Consider the following 7,040-nt stretch of genomic DNA (forward strand, 5'->3'; position numbering starts at 1 on the left):
AGTTAAGAAGACACAGGCTGGAAGGTGAACTGTTGAAAACTGTAAAAATATAATGTTACCAGTCACATCTCAATGCTTCTGTGACAGGGAAACCTTTTGAGTAAACATCGTCTGACAATGAAAATGTAATGAAGAAGAAGATGTAATATACAGACTCAGACTAACCACTTTCAAGACTAATCAGCTAATATGGAGAAGAAGAGGTTTATCCCTATATTGGATGTGGTTTGGAGCTTCATCCTGTCAGCAGTGAATGGAAACCTCCACCTGTGTGCCACCTGTTCTCAGCAGGGCCTGGTGCAGTGACCATGGAGCAGTGCAGCACAGCAGCTACACCCTGCTAATCCGACAGCAGGTAATGATATGAGGAGTGCCTGTGTATAGCAGGGTGCATGTCTTGGGGTGTTTTCTCCCTGCCAAGCTGTAGTTCTGCCAGTGTGGATACTCTTCTGCTTGTTGTAGCAGGAATGTCTTGGAGTGACAAACAGATCATAACCACAGTGAAAATTGTAAATAACATCAAGTGACTGCCTTAGAATTGGACATACCTGTCTTTGCGTTTCTTGTCCAAGGTGCAGTGGAATTTGAGCTGGAGCCTCGGATAATCAGATAAAGGGTGCTGTGGGTAGTAGTTGGGCTGCTTATCCCCTACCTACATACATTTCTGGCTCATGTGCATGATCCCATCAAAAACAGTTTTGTTTACTGCTGCTGAGTCGTTCAACCAGCAAGTGCTGTGCTGTTTGAACTGGGCTCATCATCTGAGATTCTGTTAAACTCAGCCCAGATAGCTGTAACTCTGAAACTGTCCTACAGGGGGTGCAGCTACACTGCCAAATCAGTACTGTTCACAGAGCCAAGGAGATTGATACAGCGTGTGTGCTTGTCAACCATGGGAGTGTTTTATTTGCAAATACCATTTTGCACGCCTTTGCAGGTCTAAGTCTTGCAATACTGTAGGCCCAAAGCGACAGTCTGTTGTAATGTGCATGGTTTGGTAAACTCGCATTAAATGGAAGCCGAGGATGTTGGGATGAAGGTGTTGTTGTTTACGCATTTGTGTTGCAGTTCCCATTATTTTGGAAATAAGATCCTTGATTCCCTCTTGACCTTTCCTGATAGTTTCTACATGTTCTGCATTGTGTTATTTCAAAGTTCAGGGCCAGCCTGAGATGGTGCAGCTGAGTGTGTGAAGGCTCAGCTCCTCCTTAGGGCAGCCTGTAAAGGTGACGGCTGTTGTGGGCCGGGGCAGAGCATAATGCAAGTACCTGTGTCTGGAGCTCAGGATGTCCAACAGGTAAGTGATTTGGTCTGTATAACTACAGAAACTGCAGAACCATCAACATTTTAAGGGAAATGCAGGCAGTGGATAATATTTGATTATATTGGTAGAAATAATATGGAGTCAGTTGGATGGGGCATGGTTAGACCAAGCCTTAATCTGGAATATTTCATCATCTGCAGAGAAGTGCTTTTGGTTGACTAGTCTTTAGCGTAGTTACATATCTGGTCTATAAATTGAAAATTATGACAATCAACAACTAAACAAACTGTCATATTGTAGGTTTTTGGAAAAACTGAAATTGACTTGACATCAAACTGTTTTGTTCTTCAATGGAACTGTTGTGAGATATAAACATCAGCCAATCATTGAAAGTTATATAGTAATTTGACGTAAACCTGACAGATGGTTTAAGTCATTATTTTGAGCATGGGTTTCTCTAAGCTGTTTCTGCAGAATTGAATTAGTCCAGACTAGCCTTAATTAGGGCTATTTTAAATTATGTCTGTGACCTGTAATTTGACTTAGGCTTGATTAAAAAAATCTGTTTTTTGGCCACAAGCCTGGAACTAGACTTGATCTATTCACATGCAAGTAGTATTTCCTCACCAATGGGTACCCTGTATTAAGATGTGAAGATGCTTTATTATCAGTGGTTTAAATTTTTTGTATGTTTATCTGCAATCAATTCTTCGCTGCTGTTCCAACCAAATTTCTACTTGGGGTTCAATAAAGTTAATTTTGAAGTCTTGACATTTGTGGTCATGATGGCTCCTCTGATTCAGATCCAGCTGGTGCAGCCAGACCAGATCCAGATACAGGGATGTCAGATGCTTCAGGGCCAGACAGCAGATAATCATCCAGCAGCCCCAAACCACTTTGACAGCAGGACAGAGCCAGGTACAATGGACACACATACACACACATATACACACTTCAAAAATGACTGTGACGGTGATTTTTAAGTCACATCTAAAAATAATATAAAAAGCTGCCACACAGTATAAATAAATAAGTGGTTGCTATTTGTGGAGAACCCCTGGCCAGAGATGTTTTCTTTATAGATGGGGAAAGGCATCTGTGCCTTATATCTCTAGTAGGCCACTGAATTATTCAGTGTACATCATGTCACTGTAGAGTTAATATTTAACATATACTACAGAAAAAATGATCAGCTAAGATGCCGTGGAATTTTTCTCTCAGTGGTTCTCCTCAACAGTCTCACAGTTTAGGAACACTGGTGTGTAGGAACGATTTCTAAATATGTTTTGTCCACAGGGTCAGCAGCAGGTTATGCTGTAGGGACACCAGGTGGCTCAGACTGAAGTGTATCAGCCAGTCAACACAGATAGCGCTGTTCTCCAGCAAGGTAACCTGCTTTGTTTTCAGTCCTAGCGGGTGTAAAAGAAAAGTTTTCAGCTGTAGACTCTTCTAAGAAATCTACACTAAAACCCTCAGGGGCTAGATATGTTTTGCTGACTAATTTGCATAAGTACTCTTTTTTCAGCAGGCATGATAACCATCCCTACCTCCAGTCTGATAGACACTCAGACAGTGCAGGCTGGCATTAACAGGAACACAAACAACACTGTACAGGGCACAGTGACCGACGCTCTGCCAGGGATGGTCAGCGCAGGCAGTATGGCAAATTAGGCCAGAGTTCTTCCAGTTTTAAATTGTGGAGGTGCAACATGATAATGTGCTGTCAGTCAGGAGCTGTTTTTTTTCTTCCAGTCATTAATGCCTATGATGATTCCCATGATGCAAAGCCAAAGGCCTGGAGGTAAATGTTTGCATGAATAGCTTTCACCACCACCATCAAGAGGATGCTTCCTCTTGCTAAAGCAAAATGATGGGATGCTTTTGGAGGTGCCAGGTATTCTCAAACAAGACAACATCAAATTCAGATTTAACTCTGTTTGGGTTCCAAACTCAACTCCACCTCTTCGATGAGACATTTTCAGCCACCCGCTTTGTTTTCACTTGTCCCATCTTGGGCCTGGACTTTAAAAGCTTCAACTTTTATGCTGCCTCTTTTTGCTCAGCACAAACTCCACTGACAGCAAAGTCCCTGTTCATAAGTCGTATATTTAGCATCCTTCATGTCAACATTTCACATTCAGTGACTCTCAACTTTCATTTCTGTTTCCATTATATGAGCTTTTGCTGCCAGTTAATCCATAAAGTTTTTTCCTGAACATTTAAGTGTTGAATATCGTTGACTTGTCTGGAGAAACACAGAGGGAGATATGTTATACTCCTGCAGCACATTTAAATCTTAAAGTGAGAATCCCTAACTGTTTTGGAGGTGACAAGGTTTTTGTAGGCACTGCCCTTTTTTGTGCGTTTAGATGTGGGGGGTGTCGCTGCTTATGCCAGCAGCCAAGTTTTTCTGTTTCTTCTACCACTCATTATGTATAATCCACCACTTTCTATGCACCATATGTTCATATGTTGTGCCAAAAACGTAATCACCTGTTGGTGTGTCCTTGTTTTGTCTTTGGTGTGTGTTGTTTTCCCACTGCACAAGGAAATTATTTGGGGGGGAAGATACAAATTGGGGGATTATGTCACAGATAAGATCACCAATTAGTTTTGATCTCTGTTTGTTCTGAGGCAACTTGGTAGATTACTTTGGGCAGGCTACTTTAATTTTTTTTAAATAATTGTTTTACCATTTACAAAGCCGGTGATGGGAAAAGAGACATTTTTAGGAGGAGTAAATTTTGGGAAAACTTGGAAACAGCTACCTGACACCAAGTGTTTAGAACAGCAAATGTACAAAATGCAAAAACCTAAAAGAAATTGAAATGATGAAGGTAAATATAATGGCACACCATACATAATGGAGTTTCTTGTATAACTGAGTGGATTTTGTAGATTTTTTAACCTTCTTGGCCAAGATTTTATTCTTGAAATACACACTGCCTCTTTATAATATACAATAAGAAAATGTTTACAAATTGCTTATCACATTTATTCAAGCCAGCATTTGTGTATATATATATATATATATATATATATATATATATGTAAAGCTCTGATTTCCATCAGCAAAACTGCAAACACTACATTTGAAATACACACCATGTTTAGTCAGATCTGTTTAATTCCTTGCAAAGGCAAGGCACATTTGTACAAACATGCCATTTTGTTCCTTGCTGTAACTATGGAAACACTGAAGTGTGCCTTCTGTAGACGGCTGATTTACACAATCTTTTTCCTTTTAAAGTTTTTTTTTCTTTTCTCAAAGCAGTTGTCTTAGATTTCAGAGTGTCATGAAATGTATATCACCACCTACGCACCAGAGTGTTAGTAATGTCTGTCGTTTTCTTTATGTACCATCAGTTGTTGCTCACGCAGCGTACTGACACAGGACTTGGACTTGGTTTTAAGGTGGAAGTATCCGAGACATCAGAGAGGTAGGCTTGTGACTGGAAGGTCTGAGACTTGAACCTCTAGATCAGGTTTGATGATGATTATCTGGGATACATAATGCTCTGCCCGGTTCAGCTAAACTGTCACTGTCCTACTGTGGCAGAGAAATGTCAGGGAGATGAGTCAAACTAGAGAGATACTGAGGAGAAAGAGAAAGGGTAAAATTCAATGGATGAGATTAAGCAACAGGTGTATATTACATTTATGTATTCTGCCTCCTTGTTTGGAAGCAATCCAAGATATTAACCTTCCTGTTACCTTAGAATTTACTAACATTTCTTATTAATTAGTGTGAAGTTGACCCCAGCAATTCAAACCTCCAGAAAATGATTATTAAAAAAAATGTTACCGAGGTTTATGTGTCAGGTACTTCATGTGTCTTGTTCAGTACCTAAACAGCCCTTTAAATAAAACAAACCTCCACATCCAACCCTTCTTACACGTCAGAGTTCTTTTAGGAATCATATTTTTCCCTCCCAAATATCACATTTACTATCGCTGGTTCTCTCACATGGTTGTGTTCGGTTAGGGCCCTAAAGCAGAGAAGGTTTTGAAGATTACAAATGGCCTGCTATGGATCCTCAGTGTCATCCAAAACAAGTGAAACAAATGTGTGTAAAATGTTGATACCACTTACACTATATTACCAAAAGTATTCGCTCACCTGCCTTTACTCATACTATGAACTGAAGTGCCATCCCATTCCTAACCCATAGAGTTCAATATGATGTCGGTCCACCTTTTGCAGCTATTACAGCTTCAACTCTTCTGGGAAGACTGTCCACAAGGTTGAGGAGAGTGTTAATAGGAATTTTTGACCATTCTTCCAAAAGCGCATTGGTGAGGTCACACACTGATGTTGGTCGAGAAGGCCTGGCTCTCAGTCTCCGCTCTAATTCATCCCAAAGGTGTTCTATCGGGTTCAGGTCAGGACTCTGTGCAGGCCAGTCAAGTTCATCCACACCAGACTCTGTCATCCATGTCTTTATGGACCTTGCTTTGTGCACTGGTGCACAGTCATGTTGGAAGAGGAAGGGGCCCGCTCCAAACTGTTCCCACAAGGTTGGGAGCATGGAATTGTCCAAAATGTTTTGGTATCCTGAAGCATTCAAAGTTCCTTTCACTGGAACTAAGGGGCCAAGCCCAGCTCCTGAAAAACAAGCCCACACCATAATTCCTCCTCCACCAAATTTCACAGTCGGCACAATGCAGTCTGAAATGTACCGTTCTCCTGGCAACCTCCAAACCCAGACTCGTCGATCAGATTGCCAGATGGAAGAGCGTGATTCATCACTCCAGAGAACGCGTCTCCACTGCTCTAGAGGCCAGTGGCGGCGTGCTTTACACCATTGCATCCGACGCTTTGCATTACACTTGGTGATGTGTGGCTTGGCTGCAGCTGCTCGGCCATGGAAACCCATTCCATGAAGCTCTCTGCGTACTGTACTTGGGCTAATCTGAAGGTCACATGAAGTTTGTAGCTCTGTAGCAATTGACTGTGCAGAAAGTCGGCGACCTCTTTGCACTATGCGCTTCAGCATCCGCTGACCCCTCTCCGTCACTTTACGTGGCCTACCACTTCGTGGCTGAGTTGCTGTTGTTCCAAACGCTTCCATTTTGTTATAATAGAGCTGACAGTTGACTGTGGAATATTTAGGAGCGAGGAAATTTCACGACTGGATTTGTTGCACAGGTGGCATCCTATGACAGTTCCACGCTGGAATTCACTGAGCTCCTGAGAGCGGCCCATTCTTTCACAAATGTCTTGTTTCACAGTCTGCATGCCTGAGTGCTTGATTTTATACACCTGTGGCCAGGCCAAGTGATTAGGACACCTGATTCTGATCATTTGAATGGGTGAGCGAATACTTTTGGTAATATAGTGTATATATTTTATTCGGCTAAAAAAGACAGAGGTCATATTGGCCCTAAAGAAACATTGAAAACATACCATCATGTTAATTTAATGTTTATCTCATTTTCTCTCATTAAAATAGGAAAAGTCATGCAATATGTTAATAATGTATTTAGAGGCATTAAACATTGAAGTACATGCTGCTACCCAACTTCAGAAGTAAATGACAGACTTGACCCTCTGGTTGGGCTTTTTTTTTTTTTTTTTTTTTTTTTTTTTTAAAGCTTATCCTTGAGATGAAATGACAGGGACTATTTCAAATGCATGCTGCTCCAAAACACGGAGCACGTGTGGAGGAAAGCTCTAAATCCATATTGTATTATCGTGACAAGGGGATTTTCACCGACACGGCTCCGGTGATTGGTGTTTATCGGTTGTAAACACCGGGAGTGAGGCATGCGCAGT

This window comes from Myripristis murdjan, chromosome 5 (genome assembly GCF_902150065.1).
Source record: "Myripristis murdjan chromosome 5, fMyrMur1.1, whole genome shotgun sequence".
Lineage (NCBI taxonomy): Eukaryota > Metazoa > Chordata > Actinopteri > Holocentriformes > Holocentridae > Myripristis > Myripristis murdjan.